The 19,290-nt window shown below is 36.6% G+C and overlaps 1 pseudogene; it reads left to right on the forward strand.

The window, feature by feature from the left end:
* Positions 1 to 17,118: 17,118 nt before the first annotated feature.
* LOC705893 (keratin, type I cytoskeletal 18 pseudogene) lies at positions 17,119 to 18,397 on the forward strand (annotated as a pseudogene).
* Positions 18,398 to 19,290: the final 893 nt, after the last annotated feature.

Consider the following 19,290-nt stretch of genomic DNA (forward strand, 5'->3'; position numbering starts at 1 on the left):
AGCAACATGCACACGTATGTTTATTGTGGCACTATTCACAATAGCAAAGAAGTGGAACCAACCCAAATGTCCATCAATAATAGACTGGATTAAGAAAATGTGGCACATATACACCATGGAATACTATGCAGCCATTAAAAAAAGAATGTGTTAACGTCCTTTGCAGGGACATGGATGAAGCTGGAAATCATCATTCTGAGCGAACTATCACAAGGACACAAAACCAAACACCGCATGTTCTCACTCATAGGTGGGAATTGAACAATGGGAACACTTGGACACAGGGTGGGGAACATCACACACCAGGGCCTGTCATAGGGTGGGGGGAGGGGGGAGTGTAGCATTAGGACATATACCTACTGTAAATGATGAGTTAATGGTGCAGCACACCAACATGGCACGTGTATACATATGTAACAAACCTGCATGTTGTGCACATATATCCTGGAACTTAAAGGGTAATAAAAATAAATACATAAATAAATAATAAAAATAAATCCCTTAGACTAATATTAAACATAATTGGACTAATTAATTAAAATTAGTACTTTATTACTTAAATGTATGCTTACTCAGATGTATTGATGTAGTAGTATTTACTTTATAACTCATTTATTTATTTGTAATCATTTGTTTGAAACAAACTATAAAACTCACTGCAATTTTAGGTATTTGTAATCCTTTTATAAATTGTTACTTTCTTTCTAGGTATTTATTTCTGAGTTTCTAAACTCAAGGAAACTGAATCTTTATTTCTTGCATATGAGACTAGACCTATGGTTCCCTGCTTTTAAAGTAGGTGAAGATTGGCCAGTTGCAGTGGCTCACACCTGTAATCCCAGCACTTTGGGAAGCTAAGGTGGGTGGATCACCTGAGGTCAGGAGTTCGAGTCCAGTCTGGCCAACATGGCGAAATCCGGTCTCTAGTAAACTACAAAAATTAGCCAAATGTGATGGCGGGTGCCTGTAATATGAGCTACTCAGGAGGCTGAGGCAGGGAGAATTGCTTGAACCTGGGAGCAGAGGTTGCAGTGAGCCAAAATAGTGCCACTATACTCCAGCCTGGGCGACAGAGCAATACTCCATGTCAAAAAAGAGAGAGAGAAAAAAAAAGTAGGTGAGGATTCAGATTTCATTTTTATACAACTGCTTGAATAATGATTAAGTCAATGAAGTAACTTTGGATTTATTCATTAGAAAAATTATTCTAAAATGCTTAGAGCAAAAAGAGAAATTAACACATACATCTGCTATATTAGCTTAGAAAATATTCATTATGTAGATGGGAATAGTGTAGGAAATGGTTGGTAGTATTTTATAAACTTTAATACAATAATTGTATTTTTAGATAAATTAACTGTCTAACATATCAAGTTTAACAACATAATATCATATTACAATGTTTAGCATACAAATACAGAGTTTTCTACATTGAAAACAAGTTTATCTGCAAATAAATACAATTTTAATGATTCGTTCCTATCTATATTCCTTTGATTTCCTGCACTGGTTAAGGAGACATTGAAGGAGAATGAAGAGGCAAAACACACTTGAACAGTTGATTTGTTCCTAATCTTAAAGGGAAAGTTGCATTCGCTCGCATTTAAGTATAATGTACATATACATTTTTGTATATAACCTGGTTTTATGTTAAGGAAATTTCTTTCTATTTCTAGTATTTTGAGAGTTTGTAATCATAAATGGGTGTTTAATTTGGTTGAATGTTTTCTTTACATCTTTTGATTTTTCTTATGTAATTTATTAACATGATGAATTAAATTTATTTATTTATGAATATTGAACCCTTCTCTTATTCATGAAACAAATTCCGTGTGATTTTAATATGTAACACATGCCCTTTCACAATGTTACATTTGATTCAGTGACACTTTGAAGGATCTTTGTACCTATGTTCATGTGCAATAACATTTGATATTTTCCTCCAGTTAGAAAAATTTTGATTACTGAAATATGAAAAATATAGTATTGAATAAATTAACATGCTAAATCATATTACAGTGCAATAATATGATATATTAATAATTTAATTTCCACAAAATTAGATTTTTATAGAATGAATGTATATAAGTGTTTAACTCAAGTAATTTAATGTGTCTGTTATTTTAGAACACTGTATTTTTTTGTTGTTGTTAGAGATGGGGTTTCACCATGTTAGCCAGGCTGGTCTTGAACTCCTGAACTCAGGTGATCCGCCCGCCTCAGCCTCCAAAAGTGCTGGGATTACAGTCATGAGTCACCACTCCCGGCCTCATTTTAGAACATTGTATTTTGTATTGTGTTCATGTGTGTTGATTGCAGAGTAATGTAAAATAAAATTTTAGTCTAGGGTGACATGATTTGGTCAGGCATTACTATGTGGGAACAAATAACCATTGGTTTGGAGTCAAAATCCTTAAAGTGTGAATCCTGGCTCCGACATTGTATGAACCTAGGAAAATTCTTTAATGTCTCATCAAGAGAGCAGAAAAGTAATGCTATTTTACTCATAGGATTGTACTGAGATTATATAACATAACATATTTAAAACAGCTAGCATGATCATTTTTCAATGTCTACATGTGTTAAAACATCACATCACACCCCACAAATATATACAATTATTATTCATCAATTAAAAATAAAACAGGGCCAGGTGTGGTGACCCATGTCTGTAAACTCAGCACTTCAGGAGGCCAAGGCAGGAAGATTGCTTGAAGCCAGGAGTTTGAAACCAGCTAGGCAATATAGCGAGATCTCCTCTCTCCAAAAAAACTAACTAAATAAATAAAACAGCCAGGGTAGCTATGAATGCACTGCATTTCAGCCTGGGCAACAAAGTAAGACCATGTCTCTAAAATGAATAAATGAATAAATGAATGAATACAAAAATAAATAAAACAAAACTTTTAAAAAGATAACATGAGTTCCTACACACAACAAATGTATGTTCATTTATTCAGCAACAATTTATTGAACGTCTGTTTTCCGTGATAGCTGTTAGGCATAAATTAAAATAAAAGAAAACATTCTTCTAACCCTAAAAACGATAATAATCAGTAATTACTAAAATAATAATTTGATGAATTAATGTTTATGGCTATTAAGCAACATCTTCTGTGATTTGAACAGATGCTTGGCAGAAACTCAGAATATCTAGTCTCTTCTCAAGGTTTCAGTAATTCACTGAGTGACCACAAGGTTAAAAACCTGCCTTTTTGGTTAGTAACCTAGAAATATGTTGAATTGTTTGAGATGTTGCTTTATGATATATATTGTATTTTTTTCCAATATAAGTAAGATATATATTTTAAGGAATGAGCTCTAGGGTTTTTCTACCTTGATACTTTATTATTATAATTGCCTAACAAATAAGCAATTGACACAACTAAATCTTGACACTTGAAAATGACAAGTTTGAGTTATCTGTATTTTAAACAAATATATTGGACTAAATATAAATTATCTGAGAGCCTGATATTTCAGTAAAACTTGAAAAAAAAAACCTGAATATCTGAACATTTAGTATACCTGGAGGGTCAACTAAGATAATTCTGTTGCTATGTGTTCTTTAACATTCCTTTATTCTGTAAAGCTTGAATCTTGACATTTTCAACTAATCCTATAAGCTTAACTTTATAATTTAGGATAACACATTTAATAGTACATATTTTAATATTAGAATGGGAGGCCAAGGCGGGCAGATCACCTGTGGTCAGGAGTTTGAGATCAACCCGGCCAACAGGGCGAAAACCCGTCTCTACTAAAAATAAAAAAAATTAGCTGGGCATGGTGGCATCCCAGCTATTTGGGAGGCTGAGGTAGGAGAATCACTTGAACCTGGGAGGTGGAGGTTGCAGTGAGCCGAAATTGTGCCATTGCACTCCAGTCTGGGCGCCAAGAGCAAAACTCCATCTCAAAAAAAAAAAAAAAAAAGAATGGGAACCCAACACATAAGGAGACCTAGACAGTCAGAAATAGATGAAGAAACCCATAATAAAGGATATAAAGTGACATAACCAAGATTACAAGTATATAACATGCCTTTGCATCAGAATTTCAGGTGGACTTTTATCTGCGTGGTTCACCAGTCTTTTATTTTGCTTCTTTTCCATCTCCTAGCTTTTTTAAGTTTAGTATTTTGCCACATTTGCTTCAGTTGGCTATACAGTAAAAATGATTACAAATAGAGTCATAGTTCCATGTTCCATTGCCTTACATATCATGATTACATGGTTAATTAGCCCTATGCATGTTTTATACTATTACATATAAATATATACTTATGTTTTGAATATTTTACAACACTTGACACATACTATTGTACTTCCAAATTGCTTTACTTCCAAAAACGTGATGGTTAAGATTATTTATTTTTATATGTGTATCTATAGTTCATTAGTTTTTGCTGTTGTAAACCATTATGTTTATATGTGCTAAGCAGCAGGAATAAGTGGAGGTGTTGCTACCAGTGTATTGATCACCAATGGATGACTGCACATAGCAGTAATGCATTAGACAAGAAACAAGTTGTTTTTCTGCATTAGATGTGAGTTGTCAGGCCAAGTAAAACAATGACAGCAATATTAATACATCACCTCCAGGTGACAGTAGAAATAAGAAAGTTATTGATTTTATAACATCTTTAAAATCAGGAATAAATCATTGTTTCATGAACAAAGAGACATGTTTATTTATTTCAAACTAGGGATTTTTATATGATTTATATGTCATTAACATGACATGTTCTACTTTCCAAATTTGCTATTTTAGTGTCCAAGTAGAGACTTCTAGTTCAACATAACTAAAGAAGATAAATTCTATTACCCATATTTTTTAATGTTTAAAAAAAGAGCAAAGAAACATAACTGTAACAGGTAAGCATGACATGCTGAAATGATGAAACAATGTTGCCCACAGAGATGCCATTTTTAATTATTTCCGTAAACTGTCATAATTGCATGGAGCGAGCAGTCTGAACAATTGCACAAAAACAAATTAAAAATCCACAAAGACAGGTTGGTCTTGGCATTAGAGGATAAGTTAAATCCTCAGGAAATTTATGATGTCCAACACAATTTGAATAGAAATTCAAAATAGAGATAGAAGAAAAACAACAAAAATAAGTATGGACATTTATCAAAGAACTAAAAGTAGAATTCATTTAAACCCATTCAATCCAGCAATCCAATTACTGGGTATATATCCAAGGGGAAAAAGATCATTACATCAAAAAGATAACAAACATGTATTTTATCATGGCATTATTCACAAGAGCAAAGATATGGAATCAACCTAATTTTCCATCAACGGGTGATTGGACAAAGAAATGTGGCATGTATGTGTGTGTGTGTGTGTGTGTGTGTATATATATATATACACACACATATATATATACACACATATATATATACACACACACACACATACACATAGGCACACATATATACATATATACATATATATAATTAAATATTATAAAATAGTGAAATCATGTTGTATTATGCTGTTCTTTCTTTACTGTAAAGAAATACCTGAGACAGGTAATTTAAAAAGAAAATAGGTATAATCAGCCCATGGTTCTGCAGGCTGTACAGGAAGCGTGGTCTTGACATCTGCTGAGCTTCTGGGGATGGGTGTGGGAGGCTCAGGAAACTTACAATCATAGTGAAAAGTGAAGTGGGAGCAGAAATGTCACATAATGAAAGCAGGAGAGAAAGAGGATGTCATGAGAATTGACTCACAATTGTAAGGACAGTGCCAAGGAGATGGGATGATGATAAACCGTTGATGAGAAACCAGTCCCCATGATCCAATCACCTCCTACCAGGCCTCACCTCCAACAGCGGGAATTATATTTTAACATGAGATTTGATAAGGGAAAAAAAAAACCAAACTATATCAAGCGTCTTTTGCAACAACATGGAAAGAACTTGTATTAATCCATTTTCACACTGCTATGAAGATACTACCTGAGACTGAATAATTTATTTTAAAAAGAGGTTTAATTGACTCACAGTTCCACATGTCTTGGGAGGCCTCAGGGAACTTACACTCAGAGCAGAAGGTGAAAGGGAAGCAGGAACTTTCTTCCAAGGCAGCAGGAGACAGAGAGAGCAAAAGGGGAACAGCCAAACACTTTGAAAACCACTAATTCTGGGAAAACGAACTCACTATCATGAGAACTGTATGGGGGAAGCTGTCCCCATGATTTAATACCCTCCCATCAACTCCTTCCCCTGACATGTGGGGATTATAATTTGAGATGAGATTTTGGTGGGGAACAGAGTCAAGCTATATTATTCGGTCCCTGGTCCCTCCCAAATCTCACAGCATTCTCACATTTCAAAACCAATCATGCCTTCACGACAATCCCCAAGGTCTTACTTATTCCAGTATTAACTCAAAAGTCAAAGTCTAAAGTTTCATCTGAGACAAGGCAAGTCCCTTCTGCCTATGAGCCTATTAAATAAAAAGCAAGTTAGTTACTTCAAAGATACAACAGGCATTGAGTACATGTTCTGTTTCAAATGGGAGAAATTGGCCAAAACAAAGGGGTTACTGGTCCCATGCAAGTCTAAAACCTAACACGGCACACATTAAATCTTAAAGCTTCAAAATAATCTCCTTTGACTCCGAGTCTCACATCCAGGGCATGTTGATCACCCCAAGGCCTTGGGCAGCTCCATCCCTGTAGGTCTGCAGGGTACAACCCCTGTGGCTGTTTTCATGGGCTCATGTTGAGTACCTGTGGCTTTTCCAAGCACACGTGCAAGCTGTTGGTGGATCAACAACTCTGGGGTCTGGAGGATGGTGGCCCTCTTCTCACAGCTCCACTAGGCAGTGTCCCCATGGGGACTCTGTGTGGGGGCCCCATATCCACATTTTCCTACCTCACTGCCTAAGAAAGGGTTCTCCATGATGGCCCTGCCCCTGCAGCAGACTTTTACCTGGACATCTAAGCATTTCCATACATTCTCTGAAATCTAGATGCAGGCTTCCAAAGCACAACCTTTATCATCTGCACACCCACAGGCTCAACACCACATGTAAGCTGCCAAGCCATGGGGCTTGCAGCCTCTGAAGCAGGAGCATGAGTTGTATGTTGACCCCTTTTAGCCATGGTTAGAGTTGAAGCACCTGGTACACAGGGCATGGAGTCCCAAGGCTGCACAGAGCAGTGGGGTTCTGGGTCTGACCCACAAAACCATGTTTCCCTCCTATGCTTCCAGGACTGTGATACGAGGGGCTGCTGTGAGATTTCTGACTTACCCTGGAGACATTTTCTCCTTTGTCTTGACTATTAACATTTGAATCCTTGTTACTTATGCAAATTTCTGCAGCTGGCTTGAATTCTCCCCAGAAAATTGGTTTTTCTTTCTACCACTTGGTCAGTCTGCAAATTTTCTAAACCTTTATGCTCTGCTTCCCTATTAAACATCAGTTCCAATTTCAAACCATCTTTCTATGAATGCATATAACTGAATGCTTTCAGAATAAGCCAGGTCACCTCTTGAATATTTTGGTGCTTAGAAATTTCTTCCACCAGGTACCCTAAATCATCTCTCTCAAGTTCAAAGTTTCATGGATCTCTAGGGCAGGAGAAAAATGCTGTCAGTCTCTTTGCACAGCAAGAGTGACCTTTGCTCCAGTTCCCAATCAGTTCCCCACTTCTATCTGAGACCACTTTAGCCTGGACTTCATTCATATCACTATCTGCATTTTGGTCAAAACTATTCAACAAGTCTCTAGGAAGTTCCAAACTTTCTCACATCTTCCTGTCTTCTTTCAAGCCCTCCAAACTCTTCCAACCTCTGCCTGTTACCAGTTTCAATGTTACCTCCATATTTTCAGGTTATCTTTATAGTAGTATCCCATTCCTGGTACCAATTTCCAGTATTAGTCTGTTTTCACACTGCTATAATGATACTACATGAGCGTGAGTAATTAAAAAAAAAAAAAAAAAAAAAAGAGGTTTAATGGACTCACAGTTTCACATGGCTGGGAAAGCCTCAGGAAATTTATAATCATGGCAGAAAGCAAAGGGGAAGCAGGCACCTTCTTCCAAGGCAGCAAGAGAAAAAGTGAAGGAAGAACAGCCAAACATGTTTAAAACCATCAGCTCTCATGAGAACTCATCATCATGAGAACAGCATGGGGGGATCCATCTCCACAATTCAATCACTTCCCACCAAGTCCATCCCCTGACGCATGGAGATAACTATTTGAAATGAAATTTGGGTAGTGACACAGAGCAAACCATATTAGAGCTGGAGGCCGTTATCTTATGTAAAACAAGTGAGACATTAAAAATAAATATGGCATGTTCTCACTCATAAGTGGGAGCTAAATAATGTGTGCACAAGGATGTAGAGAGTGGAATGAGGGGCGATGGAGACTTAGAAAAGTAAGGGGGTGGGAAGGACGTGGTAGATGAGAAAGTACTTAATAAGTACAACATACATCATTCGGGTGATGGATATCTTAAAAGCGCTGACTTCACCACTATGCAATCTGTGAATGCAGGAAAATTGAACATGAATCCCATTAAATTTATACAAATTTAAAAATCAATTTACATGAATGAAAATGTAGAAAACATACACAAATGAATGTGATCTGGTAAAAATGTACAAATAAAAATCTCTGTGAGGTGTTTTGGGCTATTACAAAGTAATATGTAAGATTAGTTTTGGCTTTTTCTACCAGAATACATGAATAAAAGGAAATTGAACAAATTCTGCAAAGCATGAGGAATCAAATTTTGACCAAAGTTTTATTTAAATAGTCACATTCTCAGTATAATAACAGACAGAGATAGAAAAAAAATAAAGGTGAAGAAAAATATAAAACCAAGATACAGGATTTGTTGTTTTCAATTGTCTTCTTCAGATGGAAGTAAGGAAGAGCAGTCGAGGTTGGCCCAGGGTTTTCCTAGGTTAAATGAAGAGAATAGGAATAGGTCCTTTTCCATCAGATTTTATTAGAAACCCTAGGTCCTTCATTAATATTATTTGCTAAACATGGGGTCATTTGACAGACTGTTCTCTTTATCTATTTTCACTTGAACCTTTTTTTTTTTTTTTAATAATTTTTTATATAGTGTGACATGAGTGAGTAAGTGTAAAACCAATGGGAACCAATATTAAGAGACTTGACATAGCCATTAATCTGGGGAGAACATTTTCTTATAGATGTGGCTTTTATGTCCCAGAGAAATAAATAGGCATTAATTAAATCAAGAGTGTAAGAAAGATATTGAATTCAATGGGAATGGCATGCACAAAAAGTTTCTGATAGGTAAATTTTCTTAAACAAAAATGAAGTTGTGGTGGGATGTTTTTGCATATCATGGAATCAGAAATTTTCAGAGCTACAGAAACCTTGAAGAGAATTTAATCCAACTTCCTAATCTTCCTAAATTGAAATACCGACAACCAGACAATTAAGAATTCTGTCTTAGATCACATAGGGAAAATAGAAATACAATAATAATTACATTTAGGTTTCCTGATTTCAAGTTTAATATCTTTATAATCTCAACACAGTGAAGATCAGCAGGTGACTTATGTTTTGTTCATCTGTGTAGGGCTGATTTCTTACATTATTTTTCTTTTTAAATTCTGAAATTAAGTATTTTTATTAAGTATGATCTTATTGTGTTAAAAGGGAAATTTTAATGCAATGTTTATTTTGTAGAAATACCTACTTTTCATTAAACATTAATTACTGGATGAAAATGATCACCTCTTCTTCCAGCTTCTAAATCATAAGGTTTGTTTGTGCTTCACAGCTGTAGAAATTTAAATAACTGGCATGTGGAGACAGGGTGAAGTTTAGCCTTTTCAAGCAGGTTTTTTTTTTTTTTTTTTTTTTTCTCTTAGCACTGACATATTGTCTCATCAACACATCTAGGAGCTTCTATTTTTGAAATGCTTCACTTATCACTTGTGGAGTGTTGAAATGGAACCTATTTTTTCCCCAAAGAGAACATTCTTTAGCAAAGACAGATTGTCTCATCTGCATTAAGAAACTGTCCCTCATGAAATACCCTATTGAGACAAGCTCATGTTTTCTGCCTGCAAAAGTTGATTTTTAAAAAATCAGAACTTTTTCTTAATCCTTGAATGATAATTTGTGTTAGAAGCAAATAATTTCACTCTTTGGATTTACATTTCTTACAAAGCCTAATTTTTTACAACATCATACTTCACAAAAAGATGACTTACGAGAGATGGGAAATGTACAAGCAAACTGATGATTGAGATTGCAGGTAAAACTTTTCTTGGGTAGTTAGTGTCCCCACCACCCCCAGACCAAAAGTAAATTTCATTAGAGGTTTTGCACCACATAAAGGAATTATGTTAAAGTTGAGGGAGGTACAAATGCCAAGACTTTGGATGAACTCTAGCAACAGATGAACTCTAGCAAGGGCGTTGCCTTCTCTTGGCATGGAAATGGCCTGAAGTAAAGCACAGCTGCTAGTCAGGAGCAAGCTCAGGCTGACAGCAGAGTCCAGGCTCAAATCTTCAGATGAACTTCCTCTTGCCTGGTCAATTGTACCAGTCACTCTACCACTAAAATTCTCAGTGTATGTGTGTATTTATGTATAAAATGAGAAGAATAATTGCAAATAACATGATGATTTTGTGAGCACTGAATGTGCTTTGGGATATAATATGCTTAGCATATACTGCTTAGAAAGAAGTAAAATGTTCATATGTCTTTGTAAAACATAAACTTTTTATCAAAGTATAATATTCATTCAGAAAGGTGCTGAAGTTATAATTTAAAAGCTCAATGTATTTTGACCAAATCACTTCTGTGTAATCAGTCATGTAACCAACATTCAGATGAAAACATCAAACATTCCCAGAAATCCCTAATCCTCCCTTCTACCCTTTTTGAGTCATTACCTGTGCAAGGGTAAATGCTATCCTTATGTGTATCTATGAACTTATTTTGACTGTGTTTGTTTATATAGATGAAATCATGCAATATGTACTCTTCCATGTCTTACCTTTTTTATTCAATATTTCTGATAGGTACTCTAGAAATAATTTGTAGTTAATTAGATGGGAGATGGGGTTAGCAAATAAAATAAATGTGGTTGTTTCTTTGTCAATAGTGGGGGACATAAAATTCTTCCATTTTCTCCTTACCACATGCAGATAATACAGCAATATCTACCAAAATTTATAAATGTAAGCACATAATTTTACATAGAAACTAAATTATTTCTAAAAAGAAAAAAAAATACGTAATGGTAAAATCCAGCCACCTAAGAGAATGAACAAAGCAACTTTAGTTAAAGCATCAAATGTGGGCCTCACATTTAAAATTATGCCTAAACAATTAACTAAAAATATAAATGTTACAAATCCTGTTAGTGTGAATATAGCAACTTGAGAAATAACAATTAGAAGGTAGAGAAGGAAAGGAATGCTAGTGGAATATTTCATGTTTCTTATTCATTAATGAATATTAATCATGTGAATTTGTTAAAGCAAATGAAAAAGTTTTTACTCTTTTGTATAAAATCAAAATAAGTAATTAGACAACTTAAAATAACAATATGAATATTTAATATTAGGAAGTAGGTAGGGAAGGCACTTCTATCAACATATTTATATTTTCTGTTTATAAGTATTTAAAATATTTATTTCTCCCTTTCTGATTTCAGTTTCATGCAAGTTTTCCATAACTTCTTTACTTTCTTTGCTTATTTCATACTACATATTTCACCATTTTTATAGTGACTTTTATAGTTAATTATTACACTAAAACAGATCAATTTTTACAATTTGTGGTATCATACTGTTTCTTGCAACTCACTATTCTCAACTTTTATTTTTACTCAAATGTGCAATGAGTATTTTGTTTTGAGAGTTTTAGAATAATAAGCAACATTAAATGTAATGGAGAGTCATATTTAAGAAGATGACTCTGGATTGAGACACTATGTTCACATTCTGGCTTGATTATTTATTAGCTCCATGGCTGAGAGCAAGTTACTTAAAGTTTCTCTCTACTTTGATATTTTTTCTTTTCATTGCCAAATGGGGATAATTACATCAGAGTATCTCAAGCTATATTTTATAGTGTCTGTATGTCCTTTGAGATATATCAATGTTTCCAGATTTGAGTTTAGGTCTATTTTAGTTGCCTGTGTGTGTTTTATTCACTGTACTCCTTTTGTAATGGGATGGTATAGCTTTTAATTTTAAAAATATATGGCTATCAATGGTGATTTAAGTATAGATATAAGCAATGATGTAGACATACATAAATGTATAGATATATATTCCAATGTAGTCAATACGTTTTTTATAGATATTTATTCTTATTTTACATTTACTTGTTTTTATTTCATGAAGCCATTTTCTGTCTTAGTCATCCCTTATTTATATTTTTGGGCACCCCAATCGAATGTATTTTAAAATTGTCTTTAGCTTAGTAATCTGAATAGAAATTATGTGGTGATCATTTATTTATTAACAGTACTGACTTTCTTATTAAGACTAGATTTTTTCATTAGATAAGACAATTTATAACTTTACTTTTAATGAAAGAAGTTGCCATTGCTGTTATTTCTCTCTGAAAGAGTTGCATAGTCGCTCCCTCTAAATACCCAATGCAGACTAGGTGTTGTAATGCCAGTTAGTGTTTTTGACCCTGTATGATATTGGAGTATTATGCATCCAGTTAATGAGCTAGCACTCAGTACTAGTTTGTGTGTGGCCAGATTCTTTCTTTTTCTTATTTCCATCTCGTTTTTCATTTCAGATCATCATTTCAATCTAGCAGTGCCCCCAGCCTCCTCCAGCTCCCGCTTCCCCCATCTTTTTTTCATCAACATATTTTCTTCAATAATTCTCTTGCTCTTTTTTTTTTTTTTTTTTGAGACAGAGTTTTGCTCTTGCTGCTCTTGTTGCCTAGGCTTGAGTACAATGCCGTGATCTCGGCTCACGGCAACTTCCACCTCCGGGTTCAAATGATTCTCCGACCTCAGCCTCCTGAGTAGCTGGCGTTACAGGCATGTGCCACCACATCCAGCTAATTATTTGTATTTTTAGTAGAGACGGAGTTTCTCCATGTTGATCAGGCTGGTCTCAAACTCCCGACCTCAGGTGATCAGCCCACCTCGGCCTCCCAACGTGCTGGAATTACAGGCGTGAGCCACCACCGCACTTTACCAATTCTCTTACTCTTCTAATCTCGCTTTGAATTCTGCTTCACATAAGACCAGGACTAACCCACTGGACAGCCCTTCTAAGGCAAGGCCAAGTTACTACACTTCACACTTTCTAAAGAACAATATTGATTGTCACCCTTCTTTGGTTTTGGATGCAAGATACATTATTGCACTTGAGACTAACAGCTTGATGCACTTCACAGATTATGTAAAAGGACTCCATTTTTGAGTGGAAATAAAAGGAATAGATGGCTTTCTGGAAAGTCCTGGCTGTCATGTAGATGCTTACAAATATAACTTAACTACTACACAGATCTTGTGGTGCTAGATGAATCTGTGGTAGATAAGGTGGTCTTTGTTTTTTTGTTTGTTTTTTGTTTTTTGTTTTTTTTGCTTTAGAGATATGGTCTCACTATGTCGCCAAAGCCGGAGTGCAGGGACTATTCACAGGTGCAATCATCACAGCACAATACAGCCTCAAACTCCTAGTCTCAAAGAATCCTCCTGCCTCAGCCTCCCAAATAGCTGGGACCATAAGCACATGCTGCTGCACCTACTCAAGACTGTCTTTCCCCTCAACTGACACTTGTAACCTCATAGAAGATACTTTATGATCAACTGTTAGAGGAGAAAAAAGTAAACCAAGTCTGATTCATGCATCATGTATTCATGTGTTCATGTATGGATCAATTCATTGTGTTTGTACAAGCTGAAAACCAACTTCTGGTACACTAAACGTTCACACATTTGTGCCCTGAGAGGAATGCTGTCAGGGTAAATCCCCCCAGTGTGCAGCAATGGCCATTCCTGAGTGCTAGATATGTCAGGAGGAGAGACAGTGTAGAGCCATGCTATAATACTATCCCTCAAAATAATCAACTGGAACATATGTGACAATTTGATTAGGTCAAACACCATCCACCTAAAACATATTTTAAATAGTCTTTACTGGGACTCAAGCATATTGCAATGTGGATTTGTTTTTCTGGCTCACAGTGTCTTTACTAGCATGGCTATTGAAATGCCCACAGTCTCCGATTTACTGACATACAATTGCACATGACATTGTCTCTGACCAAGTGATTCACTGTGTGGCCAAAAAGATGTGAAAATTGGCACGTGACAATGGAAAGTACTGGTTGTACCACATACTGAACTATCCAAAATCTGCTTATCTTGCAGTCCAGGAAACTAACCCCATAATACCTCATATAAAGTGTCAATTTGGAGAGAAATCCTGTGGAATTGGTGCACTGTTAGCATTAAGTGTGTATTATAGACAAATGATGTTTTGTGCTCAAAGGGAAAAACACATGTATCCAGAAATCATGGGTGAGTGAACACTGCAGTGGGCCACTCACCATCACTCGCAATGTTTGTGCTTTCTGCTTTTGAAACTCAAAGTTCTATCAGTCCAGAGATCTTCATTCCAGTGAGAGACGATTCCACCCAAGTTACAGTAGGCATTTCACTAAATTTAAGCTCCTCTGCTGTTAGGTTATTTTGTTATCCTCATGTCAGAAAAGCAGCAAGGAAAGAGGAACTATGTTGCTCATATTGTAATTAACCTTGTTCATCATGAAGATGAATGAGGCCAATTGGTTTGTGCATTAGGGCCAATCATAGTATGCCATGGACCATTTCAGCCCTAAATAGGAAATTACAACAACCATGGCCTAAATAAAATTATGAAAACCAGTATATTATGCAACAAAGTAAGCCACTTAGACAAGAAGTGCTGGTTGAGGGCAAGGGAAATCTAAAATGGGTGATAGAGGGAGGAAAAAATAAATATAGCCTTGGCACCAACTATAACAGCAGGGCTTTTGTGCATCTCATTAACCTCTCCTTTTATATTTTTCCACTGAATTATGATGAATCCACCACCTTGAAAAAAAAAATAACAAAGTTTGGTTGGAATACACTTAATGTAAAGTATAATGGGATGTCACAAGTGCAAGGGATTCCTGAAGCAGATATATGAAATTCTAAACCCAGGTCACTTCACCTCTCCTGTATTGCTGCTCTGCTTCTAATTACGAGCACCTGTGACTCTCCTGAGGCCTGTCCTCAAGCTGCTTTTTCCCCATGCATAAACTGTTGGAGCTTCCTAGGAGTTTACATCTTCCAGGTGTGGCCTTCACTAGATGACTGATTACTATAGCAGTATAAAAGCTTATTTCCTTGAGTATGAAAAAAAAAAATGGATCTTAATTTACATTCCAGACTTCCCTGCAAAGTCAGGCTGAAGCTATACTCCATGGAACTTTTATTAAAATCACCCCCATGCTGGGCTTTGTCCCCTTGCCTGTCCTGCTTTCTTCACGACCTTACTGGTTTCCTACTTGCACATAAATTCTTCTCAAGATGTGTCTCCAGTAAGTGCACCCTAAGATTACTTCTTACAATGTGCACAGTTATGGAGATACAATTTCGAACAAGACAGACATGATCCTTCTTCTACTAGAGCTCATTTCATAATAGGTCTTAGCAGCTAATTATGGATTTTAGTAATTTTAATGCAGGTCAGAAACAGCCAATTGCAGTGACTAATCACTGGGGCATTTTTAGATTAAATGATCAAAATCTGACAGTCTCATCTCTGTCTGTTCCTCTGCCACCAAGGTGCAGACTGTTGCTTTATTCCCTTCTAGCACAAAGCAGTGAGTGTGAACTTGGAGCACCAAGAAGTGCAGAGTTCCTTTTAAATAACTATTCTTTCATTCTTAGTGGAATGCACGTAGTAATTCTCTGAACATAAATTATAATTACTCTCTACCCAGAAACACTTCACGATCTCTCACCTAAGACCACTGGAGGCAGACTCTTATAATTTAGAAATTGTAGCCACATACAAGGAATATAACATATCAAATTAACTTTTCATATCAAATTAACATAAATTTGATATGACAACAAGTAATCGCCAATCCAGTAAAAAAACTTTAAACAATGACAGAAAAGTGACATTGCTTATCAACATGACAAAATGAAAAGACCAAGGAAACTCCATTACAACAAAATACCCTAGCAGGGTGGGAAAACATACAGCAGGAAAAAAAAAAAAAAAAATTTTGAAAAAGAAAACATAGCTATATCAATATAAAGTACTTATACCATTTTATTAGAAACAATAGAGGAATTACTGTGCTGTGCCACAAGAATGATTAAGCAAGCAATCAAGAAGATATTATATAAATAAACTTGTAAGTCTGAAGAAACAGTCACAAAATGTATAAAGTGGAAAGGTAATTATATAGTTAATCATGGTATAGTTTCTTACCCAAAAAAGAATATAAAACAAACTAGATTTTACAACACACACACACATACACACACAAATACACGCAGACACATACAAATATAATTATTTCATTATAAAATATGAAAACAAAACTTTCAATTATTTGAATGAAAATGTATAAAAACTGTATTCTTAATTTAAGGATATCAAATAAATTTTTAAGCAACACACCAACAGCAAATCTACATAGACAAAACATTTAAGTTTAATATTATTTAAAATTACACATAGTAATCTGTACATCAGAAACAAATAGAACAGATGAAAATGTAGCTATAGATGGGGCGCTATAAGGGACTTGTCCCTGGGTATCCTTAAGGGATTGGTTGTAGGACTCCCACAGATACCAAAACTCATGGATGCTCAAGTCCCTGACATAAAATGACATCATATTTGCATGAAACTTACACACATTCTCCCGTATATTTTAAATCATCTCTAGATCATTTATGATACTTAATACGATGTAAATGTTATGAAAATAGTTGTATTTTTTGTAGAACGATAAAAAGAAAAAAGAAGCTTGTGCGTGTTCAGTACAGTCGAAACTATCCATTAAAAAATATTTTCTGGTCATCGGGAAAGCCTGAGTCCTGTACTCTCGCTCTCCTCCCTGAGAAGCATGAGTTTCACCACTCGCTCCACCTTCTCCACCAACTACTAGTCCCTGAACTCTGTCTAGGCGCCCAGCAAGGTGCCGGTCAGCAGTGGGGCCAGCATCTACGCAGGTCCTGGGGGCTCTGGTTCCCAGATCTTCGTATCCCGCTCCACCAGCTTCCAGGGCGGCATGGGACCCCGGGGCCTGGCAGTGGAGATGGCCGTGGGTCTGGCAGGAGTGGGAGGCATCCAGAACGAGAAGGGGACCATGCAAAGCCTGAAGGATTGCGTGGCCTCCTATCTGGACAGAGGGAGGAGCATGGAGACCACGAACCGGAAGCTGGAGAGCAAAATACAGGAGCACCAGGAGAAGAAGGGACCCCAAGTCAGAGACTGGAACCATTACGTCAAGACCATCGAAGACCTGAGGGCTCAGATCTTCACAAATACCGTGGACACTCCCCACATCATTTTGCAGATCGACAATGCCCGTCTTCCTGCTGATGACTTTAGAGCCAAGTATGAGACAGAGCTGGCCATGCACCAGTCTGTGGAGAGTGACATACATGGGCTCCGCAAGGTCACTGAAGACACAAATGTCACTCAGCTCCAGCTGGAGACAGAGATCAAGGCTCTCAGGGAGGCGGTGATCTTCATGAAGAAGAACCATGAAGGGGAAGTAAAACATTTACAAGCCCGGATTGCCAGCTCTGGGTTGACTGTGGAGGTAGATGCCCCCAAATCTCAGGACCTCGCCAAGATCATGGCAGACATCGGGGCCCAATGTGATGAGCTGGCTTGGGAGAACCGAGAGGAGCTGGACAAGCACTAGATTGAGGAGAGCACCACAGTGGTCACCACGCAGTCCATCGAGGTTGGAGCTGCTAAGATGACGCTCATGGATTTGAGACATACAGTCCAGTCCTTGGAGATCGACCTGGACTCCATGAGAAATCTGAAGGCCAGCTTGGAGAACAGCCTTAGGGAGCTGGAGGCCTGCTACATCCTGCAGATGGAGCTGCTCAACGGGATCCTGCAGCACCTGGGAGTCAGAGCTGGCACAGACCCAGGTGGAAGGACAGCGCCAGGCCCAGGAGTAAGAGGCCCTGCTGAACATCAAGGCCAAGCTGGAGGCTGAGATCACCATCTATCCCTGCCCACTGGAAGATGGCGAGGAGTTCAATCTTGGTGATGCCCTGGACAGCAGCAACTCCATGCAAACAATCCAAAAGACAACCACCTGCCAGATAGTGAATGGTAAAGTAGTGTCTGAGACCAACGGCATCAAAGTTCCGAGACATTAAGCAACCAGAAGCAGGGTACCCTTTGGGGAGCAGGAGGCCAGTAAAAAGTTCAGAGGAAAAAAAAAATTCTATCTGCTGTAGGTTGAATCTGGGAATGTAGAAGATAACTATCACTGACGGAGAGGGCCGACTGTATTTCCAAAGCCTGTGCAAGTAGCACAAAGAAACTCATTAGATCACTAAGAGCTTAAAAAAATACATAACAAACATGGGACTAATATGCTGAGACACTTAGCAGAAGAGAAAAAGAGAAGGCAAAATATAGTTCTTCTTCCTGGGAATTATGTGAAGAAATATGCAAATATACTCAATATATCATTATAACCATGAGACTGGCAAAAGTAAAAGTGTGAGCAAATTACACTTTGATAGTGATATGCAGAAATGAGAAACTCATATACTCACTGTAGACAATAACTGTGCACTGTTAACAAATCTATAAGTTGTACCAAACTTATCACATATGTACAAGAGGAAAAGACCTGTGCATATTTGCTTTACCCATTGTTTATAACAGTTACAACCTGAAAAAGAATCATATTCATTGCCAGGGGAAGAGATAAATGATTAGTGTGTATGTCTATATTAAGAAATAACATGTATAGTCAGTCCCTAGGAAATTTCACAAAGATAATGTATAAGAATATACATAGTATTATTTTATATAGCAAAAATTTAGGCCCAATATATATGCTTTTAATAGAATGCTTTAAATTTATAATTGATGCATAAAAATTATGCATATTTGTGAGGTACAATGTGATGTTTCAATGCATGTATACATAGTGTAAAAATTAAATCAGGATAATTACCACATCTATTTTAAACATTTAACATTTCCTTGTTGTGACAACATTCAAATTCTTTTTTTCCAGCTATCTTCTTGAAATATA

Source organism: Macaca mulatta, chromosome 5, assembly GCF_049350105.2.
Source record: "Macaca mulatta isolate MMU2019108-1 chromosome 5, T2T-MMU8v2.0, whole genome shotgun sequence".
Taxonomy (NCBI): Eukaryota; Metazoa; Chordata; class Mammalia; order Primates; family Cercopithecidae; genus Macaca; species Macaca mulatta.